The following is a 16,105-nucleotide window of genomic DNA, read 5'->3' as shown; positions in this document are numbered from 1 at the left end:
TCGTTTCCGATCTGCCATAATCTCTTAACATACGTATATTAACATTCAGCATAGTACATAGATTAGCCAATAGTCTTTATCTGCCACCCATATACCAGAACCCTACCCTTGAATGAATCGATAAAGATATGTCTTAATCCAGTTATGTATCGATAACAATAATTACTACATCCAGTAACAACTAACCGCTTGTAATACACACATATTAATTGTAATACGACATACAGTTACTGATCTTTTAGTAATTAGATGGATATTTAACCATTATTACGCTCAGTTAAGTGTTTCTTAGTTAGTCCCTTCCGTTTCTTCTATTCGTTGGTTACTGCTTCTCCATATTTATTATATTTTCCATTACTATCTTTTACCATAATTATACTTCCTGTCATGCAACTAGGTGACCCTTTGAGTAAACTAATGCTGTTGCTCTTCGTTAACGCTTGGATTGAAAAGTGCACTCGCAATTGAGAGTTGTACCACTTATTGCAACAATGTGACAATTATTGCCCATTTAATATCACTCTGAATTTGAGTGCACTTTTATCCATCACTGCACTGCCACACAAATCGTAAATAACGAATATATACCTCCTTTTGTCTGATCTCTGCTCTTCACAACACTATCCCCACTGTTTGTATCGTAACATTGTAACATCCGACTAGCTCTATCGCAATAAACCATAATTGTCTTTTGCTTTTACCATCCGCCAACAGAAAACCCCTCCGAGATTCATTTTCTTTCCGTTTCCGTTTTATTTTGTTGATGTTTCTTTTTTCCGCATTTTCATTTATTTTTTCACGCCATGAAACGGCATTTGTACTTCTTGGCCTTCACGAGAACCATCATGGCACTTCGGTTTCGATGGAATTGAATCGCAAAATTGTTTAGCCTCTCCCTTAAAATGATACCGTTAATACTGATCCAACCGAACGCGAAGCTAAGCCAGGCTCGAGCTTGGATTTTTCTCTAAACGAGTTAGAAGCAAAATAAAACACTATACAAATATAGCATAGACTGATGAATGTTAATGATGAAACGTATTAAACGGAATAGAATGGTCGTCGAACAAAATGAAAAATAAGAGTCAATTTACAAACCCCATAAGCAATGTTAATTTTGTGTCAACAGTATTTTATAAAACTTTTATCATATGGAAGATTACATATTTGAATAACGCTTTTTCCGTAAAGATTTGCACTACAGTACATACCCTCACAAGCACACCAACCCACACATTTGTCCATGTTAAAATGAGCGAATTTCATTATGCCGCTTCCCGCATTTTTCTTTAGTTTTTAAGCAATCAACAGTGCGACAGTCTTGGACATTTCAGTCAATATGCACAAAAGTAGATTTAATGTTTTCCACTGTTTCACTTCTGTCTTCACTGATGACTACTTTTAATTGAATCATTTGCGTAATATGAAACATCATTTTTGATAAACTTCCGTACTGACAAGACATTTCTCTACGTTTTTTTTTCACCAGGACATTCAATACAAACAAATTAGAAGAATTCAAAGATATAAAATTGCAAGAATCTCCCGACAAATTTCAGAAGAATAACCCAAGAAAATTTGGAAGATTTTTCCAGGGGAATTCAAAACTAACTTTCTGATTAAGTTTAGAAGCTTTTGCATGGACAAATTCATAAGATTCTCCTGTGGATATTCAGCAGAATTCTCTGAGGCCATTAAAAAAGGTTTCAATTGATTTTAAACTAAATGATCCAAGCCGATACGTAAATGATAAAAAATTTAATATTGTCTATCCTCAAAATCCTTTTCCCTCCACTCGTCCGGTCAGCAGAAGAAAAATGCTGACTGCTACTGATGGCACTTTGTAAACGAAAATTAATTTTCAGAAACAGTCTCATGGGGACAAACAGCACAACAAGAAATCTGAAAAAAAAAAGAAAGCCAAACATTTGCCTAGCTTTACGGAGTTGAATTTTCCTTCTGTACATCCGGCAAAGTGGTTTCTCACGATTGTCACGCGCTGGCTGCCTCTGTACCGCGCCAAGATGAAAAGAAGCGAAAAGGTCTCCGAAGACTTCAAACGTCTGCAACTGAGCGGTGGTTGATCGATTGCCTTCGGTTTGGATGGCTGTGGAACGAGGAATCGGCCCTACCCTTATTCCCGCAGCGCGGTGGGAAATTTACATCAGATAGAAAATCTGTTCGACAAATGGGAGTAACATTGTACAGATAGCAACACCAGAAGAAAAAAAAAGTTCCTCGCAGCAGATGATTTAGGATGTGTATTTACCATTTTGGTTCGACAATTTGCTTAGCCCTGATGATTTATCGGGGAAATCTGACTGAACTTGAAGAGATTTGGCAAATGAGCGTTGTCATTTATCATGCGGTTTCCATCGATTGAGAGTATCCCACTTTGGTTTGGCTGATTGATGAGCCGAACTTACTTTAATCAATGTCGTTTAACAGGCCATTAAACGGGATGATTAGTTGATTAATAAACACCTGAGGATCAACCTGTTAGCAGTTTTCAGTAGGAAGGTAAACTACTAGTCATTATTTTTAAGGAGGATGAGTAAAATCTATGGCAGTTGGATGTCTATAGATTAAACGTTGAATATACAAACAATTGCTAACTCACCTGAAAAATGTCTTCTGTGTAGAATCAACTAAACACTTCTCATAATGAAATGTTGACCGCTTCAGAAATTAACTCTATGGAACATTGAACATTATATTTGATTTTTTTTTTATTATTTATGATTTAGCCCAGGAACTGATTATGGTACATTGAGGTCGCTTTTCACGCATTTGGTTATTGGTCATTTCCGGCCTTTGGATTCCATAAAATTTTAAATTGACCCCACGTAAAAATCCACACAATTATCTTGTCTTGTCTTGTCTTGTCTTAGCACATGCACAGCCAGTATTGAAAAGCATCCTGGAAATGTCGGTTGTATTCCCGAGCATTTTCTTGTCTGCATTAATATTTGCAGCATATCATAAATATGACACAAGTATTAAAATGGCCAGGCCCACCGTGCAGGCTTGAATTTGGGAGAAAATCCAGAACTCCCCGGCAATCAGATTATTTAGTAATAAATAACATGATCAACGAAGAGTTTTGAATCTACGAAAGGAAGAAACGGGGACAGCCGTACCAACCGTTTCACATTCAGGGGGAAAGATGATTGACGAATCGTTGGGAGTGACTTTGCTAAGAAGATTAATGTACACTCCTTGGGTCTTCGACGTTTTGGGATGGGACACAGTTTTTAGTCTAGTGCCCTGGCTTATACACTGATGGGCATAAGTATTCGCATAAATTCAGATAGATGACTATGAAAACATGACGAATACTTATGTGCATCAGTGTTCAAATAGGCCTAGGTTTAAGCGCCATTACTCGCTCTCTGGAACGAGATAAAGAAAAAGAAATTAAAGCGATGAAAAACAATCGTAAACTCATATGACGATAAAGTTAACTATATTTTTACTTACAACATCTCCATATTTTCCGTGCTTGGAATCGTTTTTTTTTTAATTACTCCCGTCACAACACAATTTATTGAAATTGCTTACCACAAATTTTCGCGAAAAGTGAAGAAACGAAAGAAAAAATCACCAAGAAATCCGAGTTCCGTTTGTCTCCGGTTTCCGTTTAGAAGCTTCTCGTAAATTGTAGAAAAAAAAACAAGGGGAGATTTAAATAAGCCACAAAACTCAATTACAAATACAGTTTCAAACATCTTCTAGGCCAAACATTTTCAATTGCGATTGTACGTGACGTGTTCTAGGTATAATCTGACAAATAATACACAGTTGTGAAGTCAAGAAGCAGACTGTCTTAATATTCTTGAAAAAACAATAATCAATGAGGTAGATTTCGATTTACAGGCTTTGGGCCTATTATCAATTGTTCGGCCTTTATTTAAGTTGGAATAAAATGCGCATTTATATCACATTTGACTGATGGCTATATAATCAGTTTTTAATTTAAACATGGACAAAACCATTGTTTTTTTTAGCATCACGCAGTACATGTATATATGCATCGGTAACCGATTCAGTTTAAAGCAGTTTTTAAGGCAACAGCAATAGGGACATCGAATCTATTATTAACACAGTGCCATATACATGAACCTCCAGTTAACAGCGCTCATACACAAAAAGAGCAAGAAATATAAAAGAAAAATAATCCGAAAACAATTATTATCTCCGATTAGCGGAGGTAAGGAAATCTAGAGAATAAATTTGATGGGTCTTACTTGTATGTACAGATGAATTGTTGCCGAATATGCCTTAGATTACATCCGATATTGAAGCAGTGCGGTAATGGAGAACATCGTGTTGTCTAGTTTGAGATGGTTCCAATAAAAGGGGTGCTTGTTTGATCATATGTTCATTCGCATTTCCAATGCTGAAATCCGCCTCTTCATTTTTGGAGGAAACGTTCGCAGTATCCTCCAATTTCCCGAAATTTGGTTTGCCCGAAGATTCACGGAATGGGATTCTCCTGAGCCAAGCATCTCTTCCTTCATACGGCGGCGAACTCCTATGTTTATAGTTCCGGTCTTGGATCTTCTGATTTTCGAAATATTGTTTACTTTTTTCACTTATTTTATTTTTCGACGACAGGAGAAAGTTTTGCGCCTGTATTTTACCATGGCTTGCTATTTCCTCACGTAAAAATCCACACAATAATCGAAGCAAAATCAGAAGGAGATTTAAGGAGGAGGTAAGCTGGGGGTAGGTAGAGGTAGACCGACAAATTGATATAATCTAACCGTGTTAAAAGCTACCCAGTGTAGTTCTCAAGATAATAACTATTTCGTAGGACTAAGTTGATTGAAGGCCTCCGTCTCTGGAAAATGTCCTGAGCGCACACCGAGGTGAATCAATTTCTCTTACAACATGGGTGAATCCAAAGTAGCAGCGTCGTGCGTTAAACTTGAAGTCCTTCCAATAAAGCATGTATGTGCATCAGTGGCGTAACCACGGGAGTGGTTTTGGTAAAATTTTGTTCAGGACTAAGAAATCTAAACCGTTAACCGTCAAATAATAGAAGTAGTAATAGGAAGTTTGTTTGCATTTGAGACTATTCATCTCATTTTATGCAGGCAAACTATTTGAGGTTTAAAACGGATCACAACGATCGCATTTGATTCAGTGACATTTTAGATTGTGTAAAGGACCAGTCTTCCCAAACGAACATCGAACACGCTGAGTACAGCTGTTTGTATACTCCATCTGTACCCTTGCTTCGTGTTTGTACGCATACGCACTAAAAGTATACTTGTACCCGAACTTGCGTTCGAGTTTCATTTTGTACAGATGTACTGTACATCTGTACAGTACCATGTATAAACCTGCTGTAAAATTTTGCCGCTGAATATAATTCCAGAAGCTTCTCGAACAAAACAAATGTGGACAGTAAACAAAATCATAGATGTGCGGATATGAGAAAATTTGGGTTCTCAATATTTTCATGAGGTTTGGTACTTTAGAACGCTCAGTGAAGTGTTCATGCAAAAATTAGGTTTATATATTTCAAATGTTATGCTCTCTCCGCTTTGAGTAAATTCATGCCTTGAATATGCCCCCTTCCTAAATACGGTATTTATTGCGAACTCATCAAACTGCGATTATTTGTATATTTCAAAAGCAAAACAGATGACTATTTTTATGTCACCATATTGAAAACCAATAAATTCTTGACCGAAAACACCATCAGAAGCCGGTCACTTCACTAGATGCACAGAAAACAATCATGTTGTCCTATTTTGTTGCATTTTCTACATTCGGGGCCGTACACTAATAACGTAAGCAAATTTTTCGGGTTTTGGATATCCCCTCCCCCCATGTAAGATTTTTCCCATACAAATATTTTTTTATTTATGTGGAGCGTAAGATCCCTTCCTTGGTTGTAGCCTGTACAGATTACGAATATAGTCATTTGATATAATTTTAAAAGAAAATGAGGCGTGTGATCTTTGATATCAACCTATACTTTTTATTAAGTCATAGAGATGGTAGTCTGTGAAGGCTATTACGTAATATGTTATAAATGGTAGTTTCCAACACGATGCCGGTTTTTGACAATGCAATGCGGTCATGCGGTGCATCCACGAGGAGTGTTCATGATTTACGTGACGCTATAGGGGGATGAAGGGGATAGCCTCAAGCGTTATGATCCAGACAAAAAAATTAAATTGCCCATACACAATGTGCTATAAAGGAGGGTCTGCATTAGCCCAACTTTATGTTACGTAATTTATGAGCGGCTCCATAGCGCAATGCGAAATGCTTTCTCCCGATGAACAATACACAATTTGGTTTTATTACGAAAACATTAACGGAGAGTCGAGAAATTGTTCCGCTGATCTATAATTATAATTATTATGTGCTTTCTATTCCTTCTCTGTGGAATGTACACGCTCAACTAAAGTTGTATAGTGGCATGTGAATCGAAGTCAAATTTATTAACATCTTCTGTACTCTTAATTATTCTTACGTGATGTTGAAAACCTATATCATTAACGTTGAAAACCCATGTCATTAACGTCATGAAAAAGTTCTGCATCATTAGAAAATTATTCGCAAAAAAAACCTTTCAGATCCACCCATCACTGCGCATCTTCATTTCAGCGTGTATAGTTTCCGAATTCCATTTTGTTCTTTCTCTTTGTCTCTTACTCTATCGACTCTCGGATCGCTCGGAACTGAAAGCAAGTTTGTACATGTGTTTTGTACTTAAGTACAAGTTTGTTTAGGCAGGTACTGGGTATCCCGTTGTACTCGAGTACGTCAATAATTCACGTGCTGCGTTCAACACGAGTTGGTGAAAATGTACTTGTGTTGAACATCACACATGTTCGTGGGAAGACTGTAAAGGACACAAGACACATATATGATGGTGAAAAAGCAAGCAAAGCCGTTGAAAATTCGATGATATTTTTAATTTGTTTTTTTTATTTTTATTTTAAGTCTATATGATCTGGTAAATCATTGAAGGTGACACTTATCTAAAGACATGCTGAATACGAGAATCTGCATTGAGTGATTTCATTAATGATGGCAGATGATCTATTTCCATGTTGAAATTTGTTGACCTAACCACGTCAACCAATCCCAATACCAAACTACCGATAGTTTATGCAAAAGTATAAGATTGCTAATGTCGCTCCAAATCGCGTGAGCCACGGCCTGGTAGCCAAAACCTGCCAAACTAATGTAGTTGACAAAACAAAACATTCACTACAACATGACACACAATTAACGGTCGTACCTGTTTAGCCTATTCAAACCTATATCGGAAAAATAGGTTTAATGCTAACAGCGCCGTTAGCATTATAGTACTTATGCTTCTACTCTATCGATAGACCCACTCCAGGAATTGGTATATCTTGATCCGAATTGGTCCGGAGTTAGTTTTTTTCTTAACACGTCTTGGTCCAATCGCTATTCCTATACCTTCTACCAATTCTCTCCAAAGTTGAATTTAATTTAATGTCCATGTTCTTTTAAACCGCCGACCAAGGTCTAATGGCGATTCTGAAGGCCAAAGCAGGGCTCTTCTTGATGCAATTACGTGCGATAGTGATCTAACCACTAACCGGCAATCTTGAGAGATGAATTTCATTGGCCTAGCTAAATCCACTAGTGCTTGAATTGACAACAAGGAAGTTTGTTTTTTTTTTTCATAAAATCTTTCAAATTTCTGGGAAAGGAATTTTTAGAAACGTTCTGGCATTTTTAATAATCCTTACTTCATATCTATTGGAACATATGCAGGTTATAGAGGCTAAAGTAAGCGGCGCCCAATAACGAGTTCGCCAAGGGCGCTGAGAGTCTACGCTACGGCTCTGTTTGTTGGACATCTACGACACTCCAAAACTGTCCTTGAGTATGGATCTTAACATTCAAATCGATCAACATGAACATCTTCGATGTCCCCACTATTTTTATGAGTTGGAATAGCTACACAGAACTTCATTACTCGACTTAGTCGAGTCAAGTACGAGACACTGAAGACGACCTTACTGTTGAGGTCGAAATACGTATCTGTCAAGGCACAATCAAGTGGTGGAATTAAAAGGGATGGTACACACTCGTATTATGACAAGTGAAGACATTCCGCTAAAAAGCTCAAAATAATGTTCTCAACATCTGCATACAAGCTCCTATAGGGCTTCTCCAACTAATTCACCAGCTCGGGAGCCTATGAATCACTCTGTTGATCTTGTAGACCTCCAAGATCTGAACTCAAGAATAGTTTGGAGTACCGTTGATGTTCTGGTAACGCTGTGGATTTGATAACAATAGTTTGCTTATGTCTCAAGTAGCATTTCCAACTTCGAACATTTTTATTGAGGCTCCATAAAACGCTTTGTTGTTTATGTAGATCATCCAGATCTGAACTCAAGCAAAGTTTGGAAAACCTAGAAGATCTAAAAAAAATCCCCATATTTCTACATTTTTAAGGTTTACACCCATTTTTAAAAAATTAACCGTCTTATGTCTACAATTTATGTTGAAATTTCCTTTTCTACATTTTTGGCATGTTCTAGAAAGTTTTAGATAATATTAATATACGTCGATTTTTTTTACACGGGGGATGTGTTCCGAGTGAACAAAGGTTTTCAGATAAATTTTTAATAATTTGTGTAAGAATAGAAGTTTGTGCAACTAGTTCCAAAAAGATGATTTTTTCAGCACGAGTTGTACGTTTATCTAACGAGTCTTCCAGAGCCGAGTATCGTTGACGTCTTAGCACGTCTTAGCTCTGGATCTTCTGATTTTATTCGCTCTAAAGCGGCTTTGGCTTTTCTTCGCTCCTCTTGCTGGTGACGTTGAAGAGGTTCTGGTGATCCATTGATCTTCTACGCTTCCACCTTCCTGAATATCTGCAGTCCTCGTCGATGCTCCGCTTGAAGCGGAGTTCAATTGGGTTCAATTTTGACCTTGGTTATATGGTCGAGCTGAAGAAACTTCTTCTTGACAAAGCGATATTGGTTTACAATTTTTCCCAGCCTGTGAATCGTGTTGTGTTCCGATCCAATCCATTTTATCCCCGATGGTAAAGGTGCTCCTTATAACATAGTCATTGACGTACAAATAAGGGGGGGAGTGTGGGTTTGCTGGTTCTTCCCAGACCCACTTGTGGCACCCTAGAAAATTTGAAAATTGAATTACGAAATGGTAAACTTTCATATACAACAATATTTCCTCATTCCTCTTTGCATTGCATGTCATTTGTGATAATTTTTTCAGCAAAGTAGAACTTGTTGCAAAATATGAAGTCCATAGATTTGTCAGATTTTTACACTGCATTTTACATTTTACATTGCACTGCTCTATATCGCCTTAGAATATTATCCCTCACCAGCTAGGTCCATCACTCTTCTAACGAAGTCTGCCGCCCGATGCTGAAGAAACTGGAAGACTCAATTCCCTGAATTATGGAGACTAGGGTGCACAAACGTACTATTTGTCCAAAATGTGGTCCTAAGCCAAACATAGGCTCAATCGAACATGGTTTACATTGATACCCATTGACATTTTACCAATTGAAAATTTGAAATTTTTGTTTGATGCCAAAGGCCGCCGAGATCAGATGTCATTTAAAAAACCCAGATCAATCCACCTAGCCTTTCTCGCGCATTCAGAAAAATAAAAAAAAACACATAAGAGAGGGTGAAATAGAACTTTTGGGGGATATATTTTACATTTAATATCAATTCATATCCATTTGCGGGCACTTGAATGCATCGCTGCAATCTTTGAAATTTTTTTTTTTCGTTTTTGAAATATTTTTTCCAAGGGGGCACCCTGGGCAAAAAACAATGTTTTTTAATAGCTTTGGAACCCAATGACCAATCGGGCCAATCCGAAATACGCAATTGCAACTTGTTGCGAGCAAATCGGATAATGCTAAGTACCAAAAAGTGTGGCTCACATTTTTGTACACACACACATACAGACATCACCTCAATTCGTCAAGCTGAGTCGATTGATATATAACACTATGGGTATCCGAGCCTTCTATTATAAGTTTGGTTTTGGAGCGGTCATATAGCCATTACGCATACTTAGTATACGAGAATTGCAAAAATGGGAGGACCGGATTTTTTCTTCTTATGAAATTTTCAGATGATGCTAAACTTTGTCATAGAATTTCAAAAACCGACTCACCATTAATTTTATATAGATCTAGCATGAAGGGGTTAGGAACAAAATGTCGACAGACAAAGTGTCGTAGGGACAAATGGTCGAGAAGGACAAAAGATCGAAAGGACAAAACATCGAACGGAACAAAAGGTCAAAAGAGACAAAAGGTCGAGAAGAACAAAAGGTAGAAATAAACAAGAAACTAAAACGGAGATAATCAATCTCGCATAAATTCAAGTTTTTAAATCAACAATCTTTTTCATCTCTTAAAGAACTATTTAGATATTATTTATTATATTTTCCCGTAACACGGTAGATCACTTTGACACACTTAGTGCGTTGCGGTGTAAGATCTACCAAACAGAGCCCTAGCTTAATCCATTTTTCTAGTTGAGGCAATAAGTTGTGGTAATTAAGGATTCTTCGTATTTAGTCCCCGCTACCAACAGCAGTCTTAGAAATAAAACATAATTAATGTTACCTTGCAGACAGTTGAAAGACTCGAATTCCTCTTGTTTGAGGCTAGACTGTATGCAGCGGAAACAACTTTTCAAGCAATTAGTTAAAAAACCTCGGTACCCGTCTTAGGCTGAACTGACTGCTGGAAAAATCGAGTTAGGGGTTTAAATACGTACTAACTCTTCTTGAACTGGTGAACAATGGTAGTGAGAGGAACACATGGAAGTTCTTATTACTGAACAACTGAACAACGAACTCTTGCTTGAAATGGTCTTGAAGACAGAGCTAAATCCCGGGTTTCATTGTTTTACTGGTGATATTCTAGAAGCAAGACAAGGATGTGGCTAGGGCTCCGATGCATGGCCAAAAACAGTATCACTGTTCTGTTTTGAGCATGAGCGACCAGAACAATCGCAATTGCTCAGGGAACCAATGGATGGAAGCATGAGAATTGCACTCCAACCTCAATGTGCACAGTCCGAGAGCTCTAGTATTTTGGAAGGTCGATAACGGCGCTGGCCACGTCCTCACGGTCATCGGGGATGGGAAGGAATTGATGATGCAGTCACTCGCCCACTGCAAGCCGAGAACACCTCTGCACTCGCCACGAGTTCCTGTGGAATTTTATTGGAATCTGGGGGTTAGGTTTGGTTCGCAGAGGTTCGTCTTGGTTAACGGGTTGCCAATGTGATAGTAACGAAGGGGTGGTGTAGTAATCTAAATTGGATGCCGAAACGAGCTTTTTCGCTCATTTCGAATTCTAACAGTTACCTGCTAGAACTAATCAAGTTGTAGTTATAGGGGATAGAAGATAGAAACGGCATGAAAGCCCATTTCCAGTTCTAGCGATTGCTAGAACATGAGAAATATATGAAAAGATGCAAAGTAGGAGAATGGAACGGGCCTGGGATTGAACCCACGACCTCCTGCGTATGAGACAGAAGCGGTAGCCATATGACCACCAAACCCGTGGTGTTCTATTTTCTCAAGAAAGGATTGATTTCCTATTGATAAAGGGCGCGCCTTGAATGGGATTGCTCTCTGTGAAGGGTCTAAATAGCGGGACCTTGTCATGGTGCTCTTGAGAAAACAAAACAACAACTGTATCGAAACCGATGCTGCGTTGCTTATTAATAGTAATGAAGTTATTCGACATGCACTTAAACACTAAGGATACGGGTAACGCTACAATAGATCTAATAACAGGTCGCAGTGGCACACCCGAACAGGAAAAAAATCCAGATATTCATTTGTTTCATAGTATTTACTCCTTCTTTTGAAAATTTGCTCTTTTTTCAACTTTGATTGATCAGATTAGTTTGACTATATTACTTCTAGATGAAGTTAAATGCATTACCAACTGTTATCAATTTGTTCTTGATCAACCTGTTGTGCTTTTCTACATTTTGTACTTTTCGACCCTTTGTCCCTTTCGACCTTTGTCCTTTTCGACCTTTTGTCATTTTGATTGTATAACATTTTCCAGAAAACCATTTGGCAGAATGATTTTTATCTGAAACCCATTTGCCAGAATGGTCCAAATGCATGGAAACTATTTATTCAAAAATAATATAATCAATAATATTTCCCTAATACCAAGCAAATTGTTTACGAGTGTATTATAACATTTTTTGTCTCAATCCAGGCGCAGAATTCAGTTCAAAGATTGATATGACATTGCCTTGGAGACTCGTGCTCGTAACAGAAGGATAATATCATTTCTTTCCTTATACCAAGCAACTGCTTGCTTTCTGTGATAGGAAATCATTTTTACTAATACTGGACAACTACTTTATTTCATTGTAGAAATTAAATCTACAAATAAGTTATTGCGGACAAACTCGACGAACTTCCAAAGAAGAGATCTCATTTGAGGGGGCTAGAACTGGATATTTTGGTCAAATTTGAGTTGACTACAGCAATCTTTACGACAATTATGCTTATTCTACGTCTCGTATGAGGAAATGACAATTGTCGATACCTCTCATGTGAATTACACGGTCGTCCCACGTGAGACGTGTCGAAATCGACAATTTTCGAGTCATTCGAGAAGCTAAATAAGTACAAATATGTTGATCCGGGCAAACACCTACTTTTGAAGAAGGGATCACGTCCACCATTGCCTTAATTCTGTAATAAAATTACAAACAAAGAGGGGATAATATTCAGCATTGTGTAAGCGTCCGGGTCCGGGTAAGCGCCAACTTTTAAAGAAGGAATCATATCCACCATTACGTTAAACCGGGCAAACATCGTCTTTTAAAACCGATTCAATACGGTTTTTTTTTCGTCGTATTTCAAGATAAATTTTGGACATACTGCTTCAAAAACGGATGCAAACCATAAGAAAGAAGAAACCCATCTTGAGTATAGAACTTGATGATCTACATAAACAACAAAGCGTTTCACGTGGCCTCAATCCTAATATGAAGTTGGCAATGATTCTTGAGACATAAATAAACTATTTTCATCAAATCGAAGTGCTTCCAGAACATCAACGGTACTCCAAACTATTCTTGAGTTCAGATCTTGGAGGTCTTCAAGACCAACCGAGTGATTGATGGGTTCCTGAGCTTCTGTGTTAGTTGTAGAAAACCCCATGGGACATCATTACATCAGTATTAAAAAAAAATCAACATTCCCAGAATAGCTATAATACTCCAAAGCATTCTTGAGCTCAGATATTGGAGGTCTACAAGACCAACAAAGTTATTTATAAGTTTCTGAACTTGTGTGTTAGTTGGTGAAGCCCCACGGGACATCATTACACCAGTATATACAAATCATAACATTCCCAGAATATCTTCTTCTTTTCCTTATTGGCATTACATCCCCACACTGGGACAGAGCCGCCTCGCAGCTTAGTGTTCATTAAGCCCTTCCACAGTTATTAACTGCGAGGTTTCTAAGCCAGGGTACCATTTTTGCATTGAGGATAGCACGATGATACTTTCATGCCCAGAGAAGTCGAGACAATTTCCAATCCGAAAATTGCCTAGACCGGCACCGGGAATCGAACCCAGCCACCCTCAGCATGGTCTTGCTTTGTAGCCGCGCGTCTTACCGGACCCTCCTTACCCAATATCTACGATATCATGAATGAGCTATTCCAACTCATAAAAAAAGTTAAGACATCAAAGATCTTCATGTTGATCGATTTGAAAATTAAGATCTGTACTCAAGGACAGTTTGGAGTTTCGTAGATATTGAACAAATTTTGTAGTGTGTCTGTAATGGTGTTTTGAAGTCTCGTGGAGCTATTTCAACTCATAAAACTAGTGAGGGCATCGAAGATCTTCATGTTGATCGATTTTAATATTGAGATCGGTACTCAAGGATAGTTTGGAGTGTCGTAGATGTCGAGCGAAGTATGTTGTGTGTCTGTAATGGTGTTATAAGGTACTTTGGAGCTATTCCAACTTAATAAAAACAGTTGAGACGTCGAAGATTTTCACGTTGATCGATTTGAATATCAAGATCTGTACTCAAGGATGGTTTGGAGTGTCGTAGATATTGATCGAATTCTGTAGTTTGTCTGTAATGGTGTAATGAAGTCCCGTGGAGCTATTCCAACTCATAAAACAAATTGGGACATCAAAGATTGTAACGTTATTTAGAACCCTATTTATGTTGTTCTGCCTGATTAGTGTTCATGTAGTAGTATATAGTGCAATTCGCTATGAAAATCTTAAAGGCTGTCAATATTTGAAAGTCTAGCGAAGACAGAAACCTACGATGCGCCATCTACGCAAGATGAAAATACTAATGAAATATTTCATAAATTCAAATGTATTGCTTCGTAGAGAATTAACCCGAGCTACTCTTACTTATCTAATATTAATTGGGTCGTGGATTTGAGATTCTTGGCTAATGCCAACCAAAAAACGGGTTTGTACGACGTCTTACATTTTAGGTGGAAATTGCGTCGTGAAAAATAGGTTCAACCCATTTTCGGTCGCGATTGTGTTCTGACAAAAGTGGAGTGCTTGGTCGTGAATAGATCATTACGATCAGAGTGATATTTAAAAAATAAATCTAAAGTTTTTCTAAACTTTGTGAATCATCAGACTAAACTCGAAGTTTCAAATTTGTTGAGTTAAATTGAAGTTATTGAAATAAGTGCCTAATTTGTGATTAAACTACAATACTGACAAATTCAGGCCAAATCAGCCCAACCAACATGGGCGCGTAATCTGGGGCTGATCAGAAGATCACTTCAACGGCAGGTTCACCTGGGAGTGATCCCGAGGCTGAGAGGCGTGAGGCTGCGTCGCTACTTTTGATTAGGCGTGCACGAACGTGACGGATCGCTGGCCAATAAATCTTGAGGCGTGAGCAAAGCCATTAAAAGCTCATCACTCCACTGGCAAGGGACGCATATACCCTTGTACGACGCCGACGCGCGAGTCACGTGGTAACGCCAGTCCACAGGAGATCGTCAGGACAGCGACGCTCAAATAGCCCGCCAGCAACGCAAGGCACGATTGGCCATTCGGATAGCTCCGCGCATCCGTCGAGGGATTGTCACCACCAAGAAGGTTAGACCGGTCCAGAAAATTTGTTGATAACTGTGGATCCGAAAAGTGTATCAGAACGTAATAAATCAAAACGTGACGTCACCTAGGGAACTTAGGTCTGCCTTAATTTGTATTTTTTTCAATCAATTTTTTTAAGGCAATCGATTTGAACTCGATAAATTTGAGCTGTTTCTAGAAAAATATATAAAGCTCTTTTAGTGGAATGTATTCAACCGTCTAAAGCGAATTAAGTACTCTCCATTTAATTCCACCAGTTATTTTTCGTTATCTTTGCAGATACGTATTTCGACCACGACTGTGTGGTCGTCTTCAGTGTCTCGTACTTGACGAGTCGAGTCAAGTACGAGACACTGAAGACGACCACACAGTTGTGGTCGAAATACGTATCTGCAAAGATAACGAAAATTAACTGGTGGAATTAAATGGAGAGTACTTAATTCGTCTTAGACGGCTGTTTCTAGATTTAACTTCGAATTAAAATTGAATTAAAATAAAACTTATTTCTAATTTAGTTAGGCTACTCCATTATTTTTCTTTCGTCACGAAATATATTATTAATTTTAAAATTGGTTTGGGTTCTATTTAGTAACTAAGCATTTCCTCATTGGTTAATTTTTCGAGCATTATTTTTCTTTATTCCATTTTTTTTGTATTTGAATTTAGTTCGGTTTAATTGTCAGAGACGTTTGGGTAACTGAGTGCGACATCGGTTCTAATTAAATTATAATAACCTGCCCTGAGAGGGTGTTTCATGTCGGGTAATTCGGACACGAGTTAACGGTCCTTTCTATTTGGAAGGTGGCGCTTAAGCCGTTTGCTTAGCGGAACGAAACGGAACGTTACAAGATCTTCATGTTGATCGATTTGAATATCAAGATCTGTACTCAAGGATGGTTTAGAGTGTCGTAGATATTGATCGAATTCTGTGGTGTGTCTGTAATGGTGTTACGAGGTACCTC

The 16,105-nt window shown here is 38.1% G+C and overlaps 1 protein-coding gene across 1 annotated transcript in view; it reads left to right on the top strand.

Annotated features, from left to right (window-relative positions):
* Positions 1-16,105, top strand: part of LOC134225479 (small conductance calcium-activated potassium channel protein) — a 634,818-nt gene that overhangs the window by 478,896 nt on the left and 139,817 nt on the right. The window lies entirely within an intron of this gene.

The sequence above is a fragment of the Armigeres subalbatus genome, chromosome 3 (assembly GCF_024139115.2).
Source record: "Armigeres subalbatus isolate Guangzhou_Male chromosome 3, GZ_Asu_2, whole genome shotgun sequence".
Taxonomy (NCBI): Eukaryota; Metazoa; Arthropoda; class Insecta; order Diptera; family Culicidae; genus Armigeres; species Armigeres subalbatus.
The sequence above is the reverse complement of the archived record's forward strand: the minus strand, read 5'-3'. Positions and strand labels throughout refer to the sequence as shown.